This window comes from Elaeis guineensis, chromosome 1, assembly GCF_000442705.2.
Source record: "Elaeis guineensis isolate ETL-2024a chromosome 1, EG11, whole genome shotgun sequence".
Lineage (NCBI taxonomy): Eukaryota > Viridiplantae > Streptophyta > Magnoliopsida > Arecales > Arecaceae > Elaeis > Elaeis guineensis.
Window position 1 is genome coordinate 26,776,181 of NC_025993.2, and position 20,712 is coordinate 26,796,892.

At 40.7% G+C, this 20,712-nt stretch overlaps 1 protein-coding gene and 1 pseudogene across 3 annotated transcripts in view; one reads left to right on the forward strand and one right to left on the reverse strand.

Annotated features, from left to right (window-relative positions):
• Positions 1-1,005, forward strand: part of LOC140854730 (probable LRR receptor-like serine/threonine-protein kinase At1g51880) — a 13,886-nt pseudogene extending 12,881 nt beyond the window's left edge.
• The window catches only part of LOC105037078 (probable LRR receptor-like serine/threonine-protein kinase PAM74), a 266,372-nt gene that overhangs the window by 203,151 nt on the left and 42,509 nt on the right, over positions 1-20,712 (reverse strand). The window lies entirely within an intron of this gene.

A 20,712-nucleotide genomic window follows, 5' to 3' on the forward strand; every position in this document is an offset into this window, starting at 1 on the left:
ATCAAACAGATGTGCTATGTATAACACATAAGTCCATCTTATTTAATGGCTATCCATCTATTAATAGTGGCCATCAAATGCTGCATAGTATTTTGTGGTGCAACATGTGCATTTGTGCCGTTGTAAAATGAGGACCAGGTATTCTCTAGCCTTTTTGTAGGAAACACGAAGCTGATGCATTGATTTGATGCATCTCAGTTGAAGTGCCTACTAGAAGGCCGGTTGGGCCTTGGTGCTTGAGATTAAAAAAGCCATATCCTGTTTAACATGCGGCATCTATGAGTTAACTAATGTTAGATTTATTTGAGATTACAGAAACTGATACCATTGTTATGTAGGTACCATGATACCTTCCAGCTGAATGAAAAAAGCGATGTATATAGCTTCGGGGTTGTTCTCTTGGAGCTGATAACAGGCCTACCGGCTGTGCTTAGAAACCCTGACAGGGGTCACATAGTCCAATGGGTGCGACAGCGGATCGCCAGAGGGGAAATCACTGATGTTGTTGATGCAAGACTGAGAGGAGAGTACGACACCAACTCTGTTTGGAAGGTGACAGATACAGCAATGAAGTGCACTATGCCAATAGCTAGTCAAAGGCCAACGATGACCCAAGTGGTGATACAATTGAAGGAGAGCTTGCAGCTTGTGGTCGGCCATGAAAGAGCTCAGAATATCTATGTAGAAGCCTTGGAGCTGGATCAAACTGATTTAGCAGAAATGGCACGCATTGACATGAAAACTATTGTGAGTGGTCCAACAGTAAGATAATTAGGTGCATCTCTATGAAGTATGAACTCTATACCTGCTTGTGCAGTCTGTGCTTATGGTTTGGTGTGATATTTTTCTTTTTTTTTTTTGGTCAATATGGTTTGGTGTGATTTGAAAGTATATAGTTGTGTAGAAATAGTCGGACTATGGTGTGGTTTGGCCTTCATTGACTGTTGGGGATGACTAAAACACTTACGCATTTGGTTATTGATAGTCTTTGTGGTTTTGAATCTAGTTATTTGCTCGTGGATGATTTCTTGCATTCATGTTTTGTTTAGTTCTAAGATCTATATGGCTGATTAAGGTGGTGCACATATATATACTTCAAACAATTTGAACCTATTCCATCAAGAATATGGTATTGTACATGAGGGATGGTGCATCTTTCGCACAAAAGAATGATTAACCTTCCTTTAAGCAAAACCACCATTGGATCATCACCTGCCCACTTTAAGATCTATGTTAATGGATGGATGATGGATTTTAGGGTGCTTTGAGATCTGTGCAACGGATGATCCAATGGTAATTGCATGCGAAGGAAGGTTATGAAGGGAAGGAAAACAATTTCTTTTCATAAGGCCCAGGTTGCATCTGAATTTTTTTTTATTCTTTTATATAATTAAGGATCAAATCCTTATCTGAATTGCAGCAGAATCAGAGATCAAATCTCAAATAATCTGATATAAACCTTCACAGAGGCTTGGATGTACAGATCCTCTACTTTGCATGCATGTCGACGCTGCAGAAAAGCAGGATGAACTCCAATCCAATTATTTTTGTAACTCAATCAATCGAGAGTTGAGATGTGCTAGTGTGACACCTCACACCAGCAGGTGGGACGTCCAAGATGGATCCATGCCCAAGGAAGAGGGCGGCAATAAGAGGAGAGGACAAGGGAGAAGATAGGACCTCTCTCTTTTCTTACGCCTCTCTCTCTCTCTTCTCTCAATCTGATTTGTTTGCTATGCATCCATAAGTAGAGACCCTCTCTATTTATAGATAAATCTCATGACCCAATAAGTATAGAAGTTCTAACTCAAATCTGATTTAAATCAGTCCAATACTCATGAAAGAAGGATTCCTACATGAGATAGAATTGTCATAACATATGACAACCAATTTGCACCCACTCCCTCACACACATGGGACATCCCAAATGAGCAAAGTTCCAGGTGTTGGTCGGCTCATAATAGAGAAGAATTTTAGTGCAAGTGAGAATACTCATATCTCATCAAAATAGATCTGATTCGAATTCAATTCGAAGCTGGTTCGAAATAATTTCAAAAGGCTATTAATCCCAAACTCTTTAAGATTTTTGTATCAAGTCTAACTTAGATTTTGGATCCAATTAAGACTAATTAATTCAGATCTAATCTAAAATTAATTAGTAATTAAGTCTAATCTTTTATATGCTCCATGGATCATAGATCAAAAATTTTTCATCTCCGAGATTGAATCTGAATCTCATATGTAGTGCTAGCTAGACATAGTCAACTCTTCAATCTCATTTGACCCATAACTTAATTCTCAATCAAATTACCTTATATGTTCAATCAAGTCAAGTACTTTTAAATTAGATATATAAATATAGATCAATTTCTTTCTACTTTGTCTGACTTATGTGTGTGACTCTATAGGTTCAAACACTAAGTCGGTAGCACAGAAATCAATTTCTGCACTAATCGAGATACCATCTAGCAATAATTTTTAACATCCAGATAGATCGAATTATCACAAAAGAATATTTTAGAATCCATACATATGGTTACTGCATAATTCATCTTTTTGACCCTGAATGCTCTAGGATGGTCTCAGATTAGCTGTCAACCGAGATTGCTTCATTCGCATTGTATTTCAACCTTTCAAATCCATCTCATAAATTATCCTGATCAAGATTTTGCTAAATTAAAATACAGTGATACATTAACTCCAATAATCTAGAGAGATCAATCCAATCTTGATCCACACACAGACTTCGTAAGATTTGACTGTACCCAATAGCTTTTCATCACTGTATTAGAAATTCAGATAGTCCGGCACCAAAGCACAGTGAGTTGCTTACAAGTCACTATGATGATCTCAGGTCTGAAGGATACTTATACCCATATATTTTGCGAGCAGCTCTTGACAGCAGAATGCTTAGCAGGTGAGTCACTTGTTCAGTAATGATGTATCCCTATATCTCACCTATATGCCATACCAATGTCACCACACTCTTTAGTTAAGAGGACAACCAATCCATATGGTACACAACGACCTTCACTCGATAAACGTCATCATCCTGTAATGATATATCATTTGATCGTGAATATGTTTAAGAACTATACGATAAATCTTCTCTTTATCGCACACTAGCATAGTTCTAAAGACTTCATCACAGCATAAGAGTTCCAAGAAGATGTTTCTTTATGATGAAAAATATCAAAATAATTTTTATTCAATAATCAATAATTTATATACAAAGATGAACTCAATCATCATACGATTGATTTTAGAACATAATTTTCCACAACTTTCACTTGGACTAAAGCCAATCGGAGCAGTATCTTATATCCATCTTTCATTTAAAATCATTGAACTCTTTGATCCCGAGAGCTTTATGAAGGGATTAGCTAAGTTCTTCTTTTCATCATCTTCTGAAGCTTGATGTTATTTTGGTTCATGATCTTTCATACCAGATGATAGCGGCACAGAATATGCTTGGTGCGATGATGCGACTTGGGTTCTTTCGCTTGAGATATGGCACTGGAGCTGTCACAGTACAGCAATATAGGGCCATCAATGGAAGGTGTAACTCCCAGCTCGCTGATGAACTTTCGTAACCACACCGCCTTCTTTGTAGCATCCAATGCAGAAATGTATTCTGCTTCGCATATAGAATCGGCTGCAGTATGTTGCTTGAAACTCTTTCAGCAAACAACTCTTCTATTCAGAGTAAATACGTAGCCCTACATGCTTCTGCTATCATCACAATTTGACTAAAAATTGAAATCAGTATATCCAACAAGTTTCAGGTCAGTGTCTCCATAGATAAGCTATTGATCTTTAGTATTTCTCAAATGCTTAAGAATTATTTTCACAATCTTTCAATGCTTCTCATCCAGATCAGACTAGTACCTACTCACTATCCCTAGTGAATAGGCCACATCTGACCTTGTACATATCATAGCGTACATGATAGATCCCACTGTCAAAGCATATGATATTCTACTCATGCGCTCTCTCTTCTAAGGAGTTATCGAATAATTTTTCTTGAAAAGAGTAATTCCATGTCCTATTAGAAGATAGCCTTTCTTGAAATTATCCATGTGGAACCATTTCAATAAGGTATCGATGTACGTAGATTGGGACAATCCCAGCAATCTTCTAGATCTATCCCTATAGATCTTCATCCCAAAGATGTAAGATGCTTCTCCTAAGTTCTTCATGAAAAACTGTGATGATAACCATAGCTTCACACTCTGCAAAATCGAGATGTCATTTTCTAGCAACAGTATATCATCTACATACAGCACAAGAAAGATGACAACAGAATTGGAAGTACACTTATAGATGTAAGGCTCTTCTCCATTCTTAACGAAGCCATACGTTTTGATCACCTTATCAAAATGGATGTTCCAACTCCTAGATGCCTACTTAAGTTCATAAATAGACCTTTTTAACTTGCACACTTTCGACTCATCTATGGATGTAAATTCTTCAGGTTGTAATATATATACCTTTTCTTTTAGGTCTCCGTTAAGGAAGACGGTTTTGACATCCCTCTGTCAGATCTCATAATCTAAGTGTGCAACGATAGCAAGTATAATCCGGATGGACTTGAGCATTGCCACAGGAGAGAACGTCTCGTCATAGTCAATACCATAATGTTGACGGTAACTCTTGACAACTAGATGGATTTTATAGATCTCTATCTTTTCGTTCGCTCCTCTTTTTCTCTTAAAAATCTATTTACATCCTATGAGTTTTATCCTTTCAGGCGGATCAACTAGTATCTATACACCATTGATCTCCATAGACTCCATCTCGGATTTCATGGTCTCAAGCTATTTCTAGAAGTCAGGCCTTTGTATTGCTTCTATATAGGTGATCGGATCCTCATCGTTCTCATCAAATTCGATGGGGTCACTGTCTCGGACTAAAAAATCATAGTATCTGTTCGGCTGACGTGGTACTCTACCAGATCTCCTCAATGGCACCTCTACTGGCTCTGAATTCGATTCACCAATCAAATTCAATTCTGTGTGTTGGTCTTTTCACTTCATGAACTTCATCAAGTTTAATTTTACAGGCATTAGCTCCTTCACCAAGGAATTTTTTTTTCAAAAAGACTGCTCGATTGCTGACAAACACCATTTGCTCTACAGTGAGGTAGAAGTAGTACCCTTTAGTTTTTCTTAGGTACCCTACGATACGAACAAGCATCTGTCGGATTTCTATTCAAGCTTATCTATCTTTCAATGCTTGATATAAGCTGGACACCCCCAGACCTTAAGGTGTGAGAGTACCGGCTTACACCCAGTCCATATCTCACATAAAATTTTATCAACAGACTTGCTGAAAATTTTATTCAGAATGTAGCAGGCAGTTTCTAGAGCTTATCTCCAAAAAGAGATTGACAGACTTGCAAAGCCCATCATGGATCGGACTGTATCTAACAAGGTTCGATTTCTTCTCTCCGATATCCCATTATGTTGTGGTGTTCCAGGAGGGGTCCACTATGAAAGAATTTCATTCTCCTTCAGATATATTAAGAACTCACTGGTGAGGTATTCACCTCCTCGGTCTGACCGAAGGATCTTAATACTCTTTCCAGTTTGTTTCTCTACTTCAGCACGAAATCATTTGAATATTTCAAATAATTCTGACTTATGCTTCATAAGGTAGATATACCTATACCTCAATAGATCGTCTGTAAATGTAATGAAGTAGTAGTATCCTCCTCTGGCACTTATATTCATATGCCCGTATACATTAGTATATATTAGACCTAGTACATCGCTGGCTTTTTTTACCTTTTTCCTTAAAAGATGACTTAATTATCTTACCAAGTAGACAGGACTCATAGGTAGGCAATGATTCATAATCATCTATCTCAAAGATACGTTTCTTGATCAACCTATCAATCCTATTTTTGTTCACATGACCAAGCCTACAATGCCAAAGATAGGATTCACTGACATTATTTAATTTAGAATATTTATTGAGTGTGTACATTACACTAACAGATTGTGATATTATGTATATGTCATATTTCTATTGTCCACATATAATTATAGTATCATTCACAATAATATCACAAAATTCATCTTTTATTATAAACTTGTAATCAAGTTTGGCCAAAAGGTCTACAGAGATGACATTCATCGAAAAGGAGGGATAATAATGACAATCATTTAATATGATACTACTGGACTCGAAGACAAGCTGCAAAGTTTCCAAGGTCAGAACTAGAATAAGACTTCCATCTTCAATATTAAGGAACCGCTCGCCCTCTCAAAACTTCCTACTTATCTGTAGTCCCTATAATAAATTGTATATATTAATAGGACTTTTGGTATCTAATACCCTGATAGTAGTATCACAAACAGAGAAATTATAAGATATTATCATATAAGTCCCTTGTGAAGCAACTGGTTACTTCTTTCTCTTATTTTTAGACCTGTTTGGGTCAAAGGTGGCTATGTAAGTAGAATAATTTTTTTTTCAATAACTCAGCTTCTTATAGAAGAAGCACTCTGCTTGGCTCTTATCAACTTTTGACGATTTACTCTGCTTGAGATCGGTGGCACAAGATTTCTATACCTTTTTCTTCTTTTCTCTCTTAGAGGATCGATGCCCTACAGATGAACCTCTCACTAAATTCACTGGCTCCTTCTGGAGCTGCTGATTCTTCTTAAAAGTCTATAGTAACCCTAGCAAACTATGATCATTTACCACAGGCTTTATCATTCTATAATGACTGAAAAAGGGCAAGTAGAATTTCGATAAGAAATTGAGGATAGCATCCTTGCTTAACTATTCATGCCACAAAAAGCCAAATTTGCTAAGGCATTCAATCTGCTCAATCATGTACAATACATAATCGGTGACTGAAGCCTCCTCTCGCATATGGGCATTGAACACTTGGCAGAAAGTTTTGTATCTCTCTGCATCCTCAAGGGTGTCGAAGGACACATTCAATATTTGAATGATCTCCTCTAGCTGCGCATCCTCGAACTTATGACTAAGTTCGTCGTTCATGGCTGTCCTCATCATGCAACGTACAGTTGTGTGATCATTGAGCCATTTCATGTAAGTATCTCTCATGGCACGAGGAGCTTTGGCTGTAGGTTCTTCAAGTGTCTGATCCGTGAGGATGTACAAAATCCTCTCATGCTCCAAGATGATCTTCAAGTTTCGATACCAGCTATTGAAATTGGATCCGGTGAGCCTGTCGCTATCCAACAGCGTACGGAGGGATAGTGTGTTTGTCATAACTGAAAGAAAAAATATTAGCCTATTAGTATATGAATTTTTTTTTTGATCCTGAAGATATGGACTTTAGTCTAAAGGTCCTCTCACTATTTTTATGAATTGGTAGCCTCTACCTCCAACTCAAGGAATTACACTAATTCTTTAGTGGGTACTAGAATCAACACGAACTGCATTTGGACCTGAGTGTGGCTCGGCCAATCCTAGTGTGGCTCGACCAATCCTAGTGCATCCATGGGTAGGTTCATAAGCAATTATTTCTCCAAACAACTTCTAGCAATAAGTTTTGCCCCAGGCATCTTTTCAGCAGGCGTATGTCACCTCCATTAAAAATCTCGATTAGGTCTAGCCATTACCATGACATATCAAGTGTATCCAACAAACAGATGTTCAGACCCGAGTATGGCTTGGCCAACTTGAGCATTGATCTGATGGTATATCATGATGGTCATATGATGAATGATAATTTCAATACGTAATAGACACCAGGCGTGTGGCAAATCCAATGTCTATTTGGAATATTAGACTCATTATCATGCACTTTAATGGGAGGCAATGACCAAGTTATCTCATAACTTTATCACTTTATGGACTTAATAATTTAGAGAATTTGATTTCATTGATTTGAAAATAAGAGAAGAATTCGATCTGCAAGCTGCAAATCTTTCCACTGACTTCACCAAGTCATGTAAAGGATGAGACACAAGCTGGTCTAAAGACACCTAAATCAATCACACTGATTGACTTTAATGGTATGGGTCTGTACGAATTGACTAGTGATCTAATCAAAACATAATCTAACAATGTTGGCCAAGTGAGATCAGTGGAAGGGATATGCCCTTAACTCACCATAGACACATCTAGGTGAATAGCTCCCAATTAAAAAATACTTGATTGAATCTGCCAAACTTATCTTAGACACCAATTGATAAATTAGTTTTGATTTGGTTCACCAGAAGATTCGGACTCAACCACGGAGCCATGATCATGGTCCCTTTATTAGGGTCAAACACATGGATTTGATCAAATTACAACTATTGAGATTGATTTAGATAAATACTAATCTGATCTAATTCAACACTTGATTAGATTTAATCAATTTCTCTATTTGGTCCATATATATTTTTAACCCTAGGTCTAACCCATTAGAAGGATCAGATTCATGCTAACCCTTTGCCCATCATTTTATGTGGTGTCTTAATGATCTTCAATTCTCAAATCTAGATCATTCAAAATTTAATTCATAATTAAGTATGTGAAATATGTATTTTAGTCTGTAGAACTATTCTACAAAGATTTTAGATGAAGCGTACCATATATTTCAATACATGAAAATAAATTTTTATAATATATTTAATAATTAAATATGCATATGTATGATCTAAACTTCATACATACATCTCATGCATCATAACAACTTTTAGATCTATACCGATTACATCATATGTAATATGCAATTCAGATGTAAAATAATTTTATATCTAAATTTTATCCTATTGTAATGAATCATAAATCACTTTAGATTTAATGTAAACATATTTATGATTAAAATAATATATAAAAATTTATTCATTTTTTTTTCATGAAATTGGATCACAATGGCACCCTTACACGTCATAAGAGAATCCATCGAATAGATAAAAGAGAGATTAATCTCTTCAATTTTTTATGATCAGACGGTCTGGTGATCTCATCAATCTGAATAATAGGCTACTAAGATCTAAAATCTAATTTCATATATAATTACATCAACATACAATTATTGATAAAACTATTTTATGTCATGAACATATCCTTGATCTTATCAATTATGTTCTTCATCTAATCTAATTAGATTTAATGTATCATATATATTATATTAGATCTGAAATATATCTTATACTGATTATAAAATATTAATTTTAGATTTGATATCATATAAAAAATTAATTAGATACAAATATGAATACATAAGGAATAAATTTTTGGTAAACTTTATTTTCACGCAGTGCTAGATTCTGATAGGATTCAGATCTAAATATCCATCAAAACGGATCCAATTCAGATCTAAAATAAATTTCACTTCATAAGAGAAATAATAATATTAAAATTTTATTAAAATAAATTTAAAATAAATTTTAATTCATATTATTATTCTATCAGAAATTCAATAATATCAGAATTTTATTATAACAGACTTATAACAACCTCAATCAATCATTGATTAGGCACCTCTAATCCAATCAAAATCAGATCAAAAATTTTATCTAAATAGATTTAAATTAGATTTAATATCTTACAAAAAATCTCAATTATATCTTATAATATTAATTCAAAAAATTCTATCATGTATGCATATATTTCAGGCCTACTTTGATACCAGTTGAAGGGAAGGGAAACAGTTTTTTTTCATAAGGCCCAAGTTGCATTTGAAAATTTTTCTATTTTTTTTATATGATTAAGAATCAAATTCTTACCTGAATCACAGTGAAATCAAAGATCAAATCTTAAATAATCTGATATAAATCTTCACAGAGACTTGGATGTGCAGACTCTCTACTTCGCATGCACGTCAGACACCGTAGGAAAGTAGGATGAACTCCAATCTAATTACCTTCACAACTCAATTAATTGAAGGATGAGATATTCTAGTGTGACACCTCACACCAACTGGTGGGATGCCCAAGATGGATCCACATCCAAGGAAGAAGAGCGGCAACAAGAGGAGAGGACAAGGGGAAGATAGGACGTCTCTCTCTTCTCACGCCCCTCTCTCTCTTTCTCTCTTCTCTCAATCTGATTTGTTTGCTATGCATCCATAGGTAGAGACCCTCTCTATTTATAGATGAATCCCATGACCAAATAAGTATAGGAATCCTAACTCAAATCTGATTTGAATCAGTCCAATACTCATGAAATAAGGATTCCTACATGAGATAGAATTGCCATCACATATGACAATCAATTTGCACCCACACCCTCACCCACGTGGGATGCCCCAAATGAGCAAAGCTCTAGGTGTTGGTTGGTCCATAATAGAGGGAAATCCTAGTGCAAGTGGAAATACTCATATCTCATCAAAATGGATCTGATTTGAATCCAATTCGAAGCTGATTCGAAATAATTTTAAAAGACTGTTAATCCCAAACTCTTTAAGACTTTTGTACCAAATCTAATTTAAATTTTGGATTTAATTAAGACTAATTAATTTAGATCTAATCTAAAATTAATCAGTAATTAAATTTAATTTTTTATATGCTCTATGGATCATAGATCAGAAACTGTTTATCTCCAGGATTGAACCTGAATCTCATGTGTAGTGCTAGCTAGACATAGTTAACTCTTGAATCCCATTTGATCCATAACTTAATTCTCAATTAAGTTAGCTTATATGTTCAATCAAGTCAAGTACTTTCAAATTAGACATATAAACATAGGTCAATTTCTTCCTACTTTGTCTGACTTGTGTGCATAACTTCATAGGTTCAAATACTAAATTGGTAGCACAGGAATCAATTCCTGCACTAATTGAAATACCATCTAGCATGGGTTTTTGATGTTCAAATAGGTCAAATTATCGTAAAAAAATATTTTAAAATCTGTACACATGATTACCGCATAATTCATCCTTTTGACCCTAAATGCTCTAGGATGGTCTCAGATTAGTTGTCAATCGAGATTGCTTTATCCGCACTATATTTTAATCTTTCAAATCTATCTCATAGATTATCTTGGCCAAAGATTTGCTAAATTGAAATACAGTGATACATCCACTTTAATAATCTGGAGGGATCAATCCTATCTTAATCTACATACAGACTTCACAAGTACTTGACTATACCCAATAGCCTTCCGTCACAGTATTAAAAATGTAGATAGTCCGGCACCAAAACACAGTGAGTTACTTGCAAGTCATTATGATAATCTCAGGTCTGAAAAATACTTATACCCATGTGTTTCACGAGCAGCTCTTGACAGCAAAATGTTCAACAGGTGAGTCACTTGTTCAGTGATGATGTACCACTGCATCTCATCTGTATACCGTACCAGTGTCACCACACTCTTTGGTTAAGAGGACAACCAACCCATACGGCATACAGACCTCCACTCGATAAATACATCATCCTGTAATGACGTATCATTTGGTCACGAATATATTTAAGAACTATACGATAAATCCTCTCTTTATCGTATACTAGCATAGTTCTAAGGACTTCATCATAGCATAAGAGTTCAAGAAAGATGTTACTTTGTGATGAAAAATGTCAGAATAATTTTTATTCAATAATCAATAATTCATATACCAGGATAAACTCAATCGTAAGACGATTGATTTTAGGACACAATTCCCAACAGGTTAATGATTCTTTTGCATAAAATATACAACCCAATCCCTATACATAAGGCTACAAATGGGTCGGGTTGACTTGCGACCCAACCTAGCCCGACCCGCTTAGACCCAATCCAACCCATTTTAAAGGATCCGCTGGATTGAACCAGGTTCTAAAATTGGAGCCATTCAATATTCTAGATCAGATTTGGGTTTACTAAATTAGACCCAACCCAACTCGATCCGATTTGAATTTAGTATTGAATCTAATATATAAACTATAGAGCAAATAGAGTGGGATTAGAATTCCAAATGCTATTATAGCATTATTATTTTTTATATTATTTTACTCAATTTGACTGTGAGATTTTAAGAAATTACTGATAAATTAATACAAGATAAAGTAATATTTATTTTTTTTTGTCATAAACTTTGTATATGTTGGTTTATCATACAATCCGAGCTTGACTAGAATTTGGGACTGAGTCGGATCCAAATTTTTTAGATTGAGATCAGATTATACATGGATCCAACCCGACCCAAATGATCCAATGGAGCAGACTTTTTAATCATGGACCTGACCCAATTTGATCTTCAATTGGATTGGGCTTGGGTCCAATATTAGGACCCAATCAAGAAATCGGATTGGATCGGGGTCACTCATGACCCGATCTGACCTGACCTATTTGTACCCCTATCTGTACATGAGGCCGCTGATCCATTTGCACCTCAATCAAATTATTAAGAAACAAGCATTGAATTAAAAACTAATGAATAGCCTAAAAAATTTTCCTTTCTTTGTATAAGTATCCAATGCAAAAATCAATGTACATGCAAAAATCATGTGATTGGTGACCCTAAATTACCATAGCTAAAGAGGTCGTGCTAGATGAATTTGGAGCCAACAACAACCGTTCTTGCATCTAGTTATTAAGTCAAATTAGAAAAAGGATTGGTAAGAATTTTCTTTATGATTAGAGAGTAAATTTAAGAAAAAAAGGTAATTAAAATTGGTGAATCAGATCGAAAAATCTATTAGAAGTCTATCAATAGAGATATATAACAATGTAAAAAAAAAAAACAATCCTTTTTTTTTGTTGAGTGCTAATTAAGAGAATTAGCAACTTGTATATATTATGAAAGTTTCATCTAGATATGCATCACATGCAAAAAAACTACCCTCACCAACTGGTTTTTCACATGATTTTCTTACAGTTGGAAATAATAAAACTTACCCATCCAACATATTAATTCAACCTGCATAACTCATTTAAAAAGTAGGTTAGAGTAGGTTATGACAGAGTTCAGAAAAAGTATTTCTCGAGGGAGATTGGGAACATAGGGATGATTTCAAAATCTACAACGACGTGATATAAAGAATTATGTAGTTACATGAAGGTCAGTGGGAGGGTCCCATACTGACCTTGATTATTATGTGGTTATTTATAAAATTTTTTTTTCAAAGATCTATGTCAAACATTCTCAAAATAAAGGTCTATAGAGATAGATCTTAAAAAGATGTTTGGTTTTCACAGATAAGTACATAGAAGAGGTATTGAAAGGTTCAGCATTGAAACCTCCAAGAGGGATCCATTATCCTCTTAAGCATAGGAGTATGCCAAGATATGTACTTGACTTGGTATATTTTGCTGTGAAAGTCACGAGCAGATATTAGTTAAATCCAGGCTAGGAGCATTGGATTGCTATAAAAATTATCCTTAAGTACTTGAAAAGCACTAAGAGATTATTCCTCATCTTTGAAAATGGGTTAGAGCTAAGAGTAAGAGGATACACTGATGCTAATGGTGGAATATCTATATCAGCATGTATTCTTCAGTTATGTTGGTTCGATTTGCTGGAAGGATTTCAGGCAATCAACCAGTGGAAGCTGAATATACTATAGATGTGCAGGATGTGTTATGGTTCTTATGATAGTTATAGAACTAGATGTCATACCATTGGATGCTTTGATATTGTACTGCAAAGATAATGGTCCATAGCCATCACTAAGGAGCCAAGATCTCACCAGAAGTCCATGCACATAGAGCAGAGATATATGCGATTATCTCAAGTAAAAATACATGAAGGTACAGAAAGTAGACTCCACATAATAGTGGTAGGTCCAAGTCACTTAGCCAGTTAAACATCGAAGCCTGTCTTCTGAAGATGGGGCTCAGAAATATAGCAGATTGGCTTTAGTGCAAGTGAGAGTTTGTTAGATGTGTGCCCTAAAAGTCAATCTTGGCTAATACATACCTTCTTCTAAGGTATATTTTGTACTTGATGGACAGTCTTTATCACCAATCATGTCATATGTGTCCATGATTTGTCTTAAAAATTAACAAAGATGATTTTGTATATTCTCAAGGTATTAAAAATTTGAGACATACATTATTAGTGATTAATTTCTAAATGCTCCTGATCAAAGGATCATCACGGAGGACAATGATCAATCGATTCAAGATCGATGCACGGATCACTCCCTTTAGGACAGATGAGTCTCGAGTCTATAATGTAAAGACACTGAGGTGAGAGTGCAGGTGGTTGTTAGAGAATAACTTGCATTGAACATGACCAATACGAGAAATCACTTGAATATCTATTCACTCGTCAGCGATCTTCTCGATGCTGCAGTGGTGTGATTAGTTCTTTGACCTACGGTGTGTTGACTATTCACAGCGATGCTATTTATTTTGACTATATATTTTTTTGATCTCTAGCTATTCGGATCTTTGCTGTGTATGTTGGCTATTGTAGGTTCAGATTCACTATTTAGAGTAGGATGCATCTAGATGAAATCTATCGATTTTGATAGAAAAGGAGGTCCTATGCGATTCGTAAGACTGAGTTCAGAAAATCTCTAACCAAAGTAAGTATGAATACTATAAAAAATTTTTCATAGGATTCATAGATGAACTCGAGTCGAGCCAATCTAGCATATGACTGATGATGGAGTTTGACGAGTTCTCCATGATCTCCGTCAAATCGTGACTCATGATAAAGAGATTATATCACACGATAACTGTACCTAAAAATTTATTTTTTTATTTTATTGAATTACCATTATATATTATTAGACATCACTGGTAGATCATAAGAACTCACTAAGATTATTTTCGGATCAACGATCTTTGTTGAGGTGAGTTGGAATCGTTTTAGCCCATCGAAAAGAGTTTCGATGATACTGTGATGGAGATCACGGTATGTCTCACTATCAGATAGAATAGAACCTGAGGGATCACACACAAAAAGAGCATGACCTGATCAATAGCTTGGATCATATTCGAATTATCAATCGGATTGATAGTTCGAATTTTAGAAACTATTAATTTGTAAGCATTACAGTTTTGACAGCTGCTAATTGTTAGTGTAAGGATTTAATTATAAATATTATAATTTTTTTGAAATTAATTAAATTATAAATTAAGTCTTAATTAATTTAAATTAAATTAAATTTAATTAGATTTTGTTGGGTATAAAATACCCGCAGCCGAAATCCTCATCAGAACGGCTCCGCCCGGACTCCTACGGGAGCCGGGCTCCATCCTCGACAGCAGAACGGCTCCGTCCGGACTCCTACGGGAGTCGGGCTCCATCCTCGATAGCAGAACGGCTCCGCCCGGACTCCTACGGGAGCCGGGCTCCACCACCGACATCAGAACGGCTCCGCCCGGACTCCTACGGGAGCCGGGCTCCGTCCTCGACAGCAGAACGGCTTCGCCCGGACTTTTACGGGAGCCGGGCTCCACCACCGACATCAGAACGGCTCCGCCCGGACTCCTACGGGAGTCGGGCTCCATCCTCGACAGCAGAATGGCTCCGCCCGGACTCCTACGGGAGCCGGGCTCCACCACCGACAGCAGAACGGCTCCGCCCGGACTCCTACGGGAGTCGGGCTCCACCACCGACATCAGAACGGCTCCGCCCGGACTCCTACGGGAGTCGGGCTCCGTCCTCGACAGCAGAACGGCTCCGCCCGGACTCCTACGGGAGTCGGGCTCCACCACCGACAGCAGAACGGCTCCGCCCGGACTCCTACGGGAGCCGGGCTCCACCACCGACATCAGAACGGCTCCGCCCGGACTCCTACGGGAGTCGGGCTCCATCCTCGACAGCAGAACGGCTCCGCCCGGACTCCTACGGGAGATGGGCTCCACCACTGACAGCAGAACGGCTCCGCCCGGACTCCTACGGGAGTCGGGCTCCACCACCGACATCAGAACGGCTCCGCCCGGACTCCTACGGGAGTCGGGCTCCACCACCGACAGCAGAACGGATCCGCCCGGACTCCTACGGGAGCCGGGCTCCATCCTCGACAGCAGAACGGCTCTGCCCGGACTCCTACGAGAGTCGGACTCCTCCATCGACAGCAGAACGGCTCCGCCCGGACTCCTACGGGAGCCGGGCTCCTCCGCCGACATCAGAGCGGCTCCGCCCGGACTCCTACGGAGCCGGGCTCCGCCTCCGACATCGATTGCAGCATAGCTCCGCCCGGACTCCTACGGGAGCCAGGCTCCGCTCTCGACATCAACGGTAGCTCGGCTCCGCCCGGGCTCCTATGGGAGCCGGGCTCCACCTTCGACATCAACTGCTGGTAAGTTCCATCCGGACTCCTACGGGAGCTAGACTTTATCTTTAACTTCGATGGCAAAGTGCTTCGCCCGGACTCCTACGGGAGCTGGGTTCCGCTTTCGGTATCCACTACGGATAAGCTTCGTCCGAACTCCCACGGGAGCCGGACTCCACCTACAACCCCAACCGAAAGGAGGACCCTTCTCAGACTCCTACAGAGGCCAGACTCCGACCGCGGCCGAACCTCGATCAACGGATCTGTGCCCCTTGGCAGATCGCAATAACAACCATGATCCTGTTCCACATCCTGCAGCGGATTCCACGCGGCTCCAGCGGCGGACCCATCACTCCCTGACAGGCTGTATCAACAGCCATGATTCTGCTCCGCTCCCTGCGGCAGGTGCTGCACGATCCCACTACTCGCTGACAGCTAGCAACGGACGCCGCTCCACTACCTGCTACAGGCCCTACGTGGCAGGCTATGACAATAGCCACGGGTCTACCCCACTACCCTTCGCAATAAATTCCCCTGACCATGGGCGGCCCACTACCAGACGGTTACAAATGTCGCCATCAATCCGTTGCCCCCTCCGCCTATAAAAGGGGGACCCAGATACGTTATTCTCTAAGCTCATTTTCTTATCTCAAAACTCTGCTAAATTCTCCGTTCGAGCACTCCATTCTTGTTGAGGCAGAGAACTGACTTGAGCGTCGGAGGGTCTTGCCGGAGCAACCCCACCTCCGATTTAGACTTCCCTTGCAGGTCCCGGCGGCGACCGCGGCTTCCCCGACTCCAGCTTCTCCGGTGCAAGCGGATTTTTGCACCAACAGGATTGGCGCTAGAGGAAGGGGCTGTGCCTTCGCAGCACCCTTGTTCTTAAAGGAGCGCTCAACGGATCCGCTTCCGACCATCTTTTTCGGCACCCAATCCTCTTTTCCCCGTCCGATGCCCTCTCGTGGGGTCTCTGCACAACTAGCTCCAGCTATGGTCGCCGATAAAGGGTGGTCGGGCGACCAGTCTCCACCGGATTTCGTCAATGTCATTTCGGGGGAATCCCGGCAGGAGGCGATCAGCACATCAGCTGCACCCCCCAAGCGGCAAAAAATTGAAGAACCCATAGCCTTCACTGAAGAAGACGCCCAGGGAGTCCAATTCCCTCATAACGACGCGGTCGTAGTTTCCTTGAACATAGCAAATTATGACGTCCGTCACATTCTCGTCGACAACGGAAGTTCGGCCGATATCTTATTTTACAGTGCCTTTTCAAGAATGGCCACTCTTGGCGGTCATCTAAGGCCGATTTGCTCCCCCTTAATAGGGTTTACTGGTGATGCCGTTCCAACGGAAGGAACGATAGCTCTAACTGTGACCGCGGGTCAGCATCCAAAGCGGTCCAGAGCCCTGGTGAATTTCCTGGTGGTAAAGGCACCATCTGCCTACAATGCAATTCTTGGCCGACCCGGCCTCAATGCCCTCAGAGCCGTTGTTTCAACCTACCATTTGAAATTGAAGTTCCCCACTGGCAAGGGGATTGGAGAAGTTCGGGGAGACCAAGCGCTGGCCAGGCATTGCTACAACATTGCCCTGCAGAGAAGCGATCAAGCGGACCTCTGTCCGATCGACGGGTTGGATGCGTGCGGTGACCTCACTGAAGAGAGGGGCGGTCCGATCGAGGACCTAATACCAATTCCTTTAAACGATGGGAATGCGGAGCATATGGTGTTAATTGGCTCCAATCTGAAGGAGGAGGTGCGGGCGCATCTCGTGGATTTCCTCCGAAGGAATGCGAACGTTTTCGCATGGGTCCCGGCGGATATGCCGGGGATTGACACAGAAGTCATGGAACATCATCTGGCGATCGACCCTAAACATCGGCCAACAAAAGAAAAAATTCGGAGTCATGCCCCGGAGAGGCAGAAGGCAATAGCCGAGGAAGTGGATAAACTTCTCAAGGCAGGATTCATCAAGGAGGTCAATTATCCTGAGTGGATCTCCAATGTTGTCTTGGTCAAGAAAGCAAACGGCAAGTGGAGGATGTGTATCGACTTCAAAAAGCTGAATAAGGCTTGCCCAAAGGACAGCTATCCCCTTCCCAGGATCGACCAACTGGTGGATGCTACCTCGGGCCATGAGCTTCTCACTTTTATGGATGCGTTCTCCGGCTATAACCAGATTAGAATGGCATCGGAAGATGAAGAGAAGACTGCTTTTATCACTAATCGCGGCCTTTACTGCTACAGGGTTATGCCGTTCGGCCTCAAGAAGCGGGCGCAACCTATCAACGACTGGTGAACAAAATCTTCAAGGAGCAGATCGACCGAAATATGGAGGTTTATGTGGACGATATGCTCGTGAAAAGCAGGTCTTCCGAAAATCATGTCGCCGACCTCGAGAAAACCTTTGGCACTCTTCGAAAGTGTAGAATGAAGCTGAACCCGACCAAATGCGCCTTTGGGTAACCTCAGAAAAGTTCCTGGGCTTCATGGTATCGGGGCGCGGGATCGAGGCCAATCCGGAGAAAATTCGTGCCATCCAAAATATGACTGCCCCAAAGTCGATCAAGGAGGTTCAGTACCTCACGGAAAGAGTTACGGCTCTTAATCGCTTTGTCGCGAGGTCGGCCGAATGATGCTTGCCCTTCTTTCAAACCCTCAAGAGCCGAAGAACTTCTGTTGGACCTCTGAATGCCAACAGGCATTCGAAGAATTAAAAAGCTACCTTAGCTCGCCCCCACTGCTGGCGAAGCCCGAGCCCAAGGATGAACTATTTTTGTACCTGGCAGTCTCTCCCACAGCCCTTGCAGCCGTCCTTGTTAAAGAGGAAATGAAAGTCCAGCGACCGGTCTACTACATTAGTCGCGTGCTGAGGGACGCCGAAACCAGGTATACTAAATTAGAAAAACTGACCTACGCCTTGTTGATTGCAGCTCGGAGACTCCGGCCTTACTTTCAAGGGCACACAGTGACATTACTCACCGACCAACCGATCAAGGCAGTTTTGCACCGAGCTGACACCTCTGGGAGAATGGCAAAATGGGCAATCGAGCTCACAGAATTCGACATCAACTACAAACCTAGACCGGCAATAAAAGCCCAAGTATTGGCGGATTTCATAGTAGAATGCACCATCCCCGAGGAGGCCGAACCTGAGCAAAACAAAATTGACAACCTGAGGACTCAACCGAACTCCCCCGACGAAGAAGCCAGTACCTCCGATAGCTTTTGGACCCTCCATGTGGACGGATCTTCCAACATGGCAGGCGCGGGTGCAGGCCTGATCTTGGCCAGCCCAGAGGGAGTCATCGCGGAGTATGCTCTGCGTTTCGAATTCCCCGCAATAAACAATGGAGCGGAATATGAAGCTCTGATCGCAGGATTGAGGATCGCCCGGGAGCTGGGAATAGGTCAACTCGGGTGCACAGCGATTCCCAACTTGTGGTGGGGCAAGTTAGCGGGAACTTTGAAGCGCGGGAGGACAGTATGGCCAAATATCTTGAGAAGGTGAAGGAGTTCATCCCTGCCTTTGGCAGTTTTGACATCGAGCAAATTCCAAGGTCGGAGAACACCAGGGCCGATCTTCTCTCCAAACTGGCGACATCGGCTCCGACCGAATTGCCCAAAGACGTCCTCTTTGAAGTCTTAAAATATCAGAGTACGGAAGAACCGCGACTTGTAATGGAGATCGACCACGAGCCCAGCTGGGTCGACCCGCTGATAACCTATCTTAGAGATGGGATTCTCCCCCAGGACGCGAAAGAGGCCCGGAAACTCCAAATCAAGCCTCCCGGTACATCCTTTATGAGGGCAAATTATACAAAAGATCATATTCCTTGCCCCTCCTGAGATGCCTCCGACCCTCAGAAGCTGATTACGCTTTATGGGAAGTACACGAGGGAGTTTGCCGAAGCCAGGTGCGTCTCTATCCCACAAACTACTCCGCCAAGGGTACTACTGGCCAACAATGCATCGTGATTCAATCGAATATGTCAAAAAATGTGATCGATGCCAGAAGTACGCCAACGTCCAGAGACAACCCGCTACCGAGCTTACACCCTTGAGTGCCCCATGGCCTTTTGTGCAATGGGGGATGGATATTCTTGGCCCCTTTCCCATGGCGTCCGGTCAAAGGAAATTCCTCCTTGTAGCAATCGACTACTTCACCAAATGGTCGAGGCCGAGCCACTAGCCAAAATCACGGAAGCGAAAGTGCAGGATTTCATTTGGAAATCAATCATATGCAGGTTCGGTTTGCCTAGAACCCTGATCACTGATAATGGACGGCAATTTGCGGGAGCCAGATTTGCTGAATTTTGTGAAGACCTAAACATCTCCCACAAATTCACATCAGTGGCCCATCCCCAGGCGAATGGCGAAGCCGAGGTAACAAACATAACCCTTTTGCAGGGGATTAAGACCAGGCTCGAAAAAGCAAAAGGAACTTGGCGGACTAACTTTATCATGTGCTATGGGCTTATCGGACCACCAGAGGTTGCCTACAGGAGAGACTCCCTTTGCTTTAGCCTTTGGTACGGAAGCCGTCATCCCGATCGAGCTTAAACTCCCGTCGGCACGAGTCGTGGCATTCG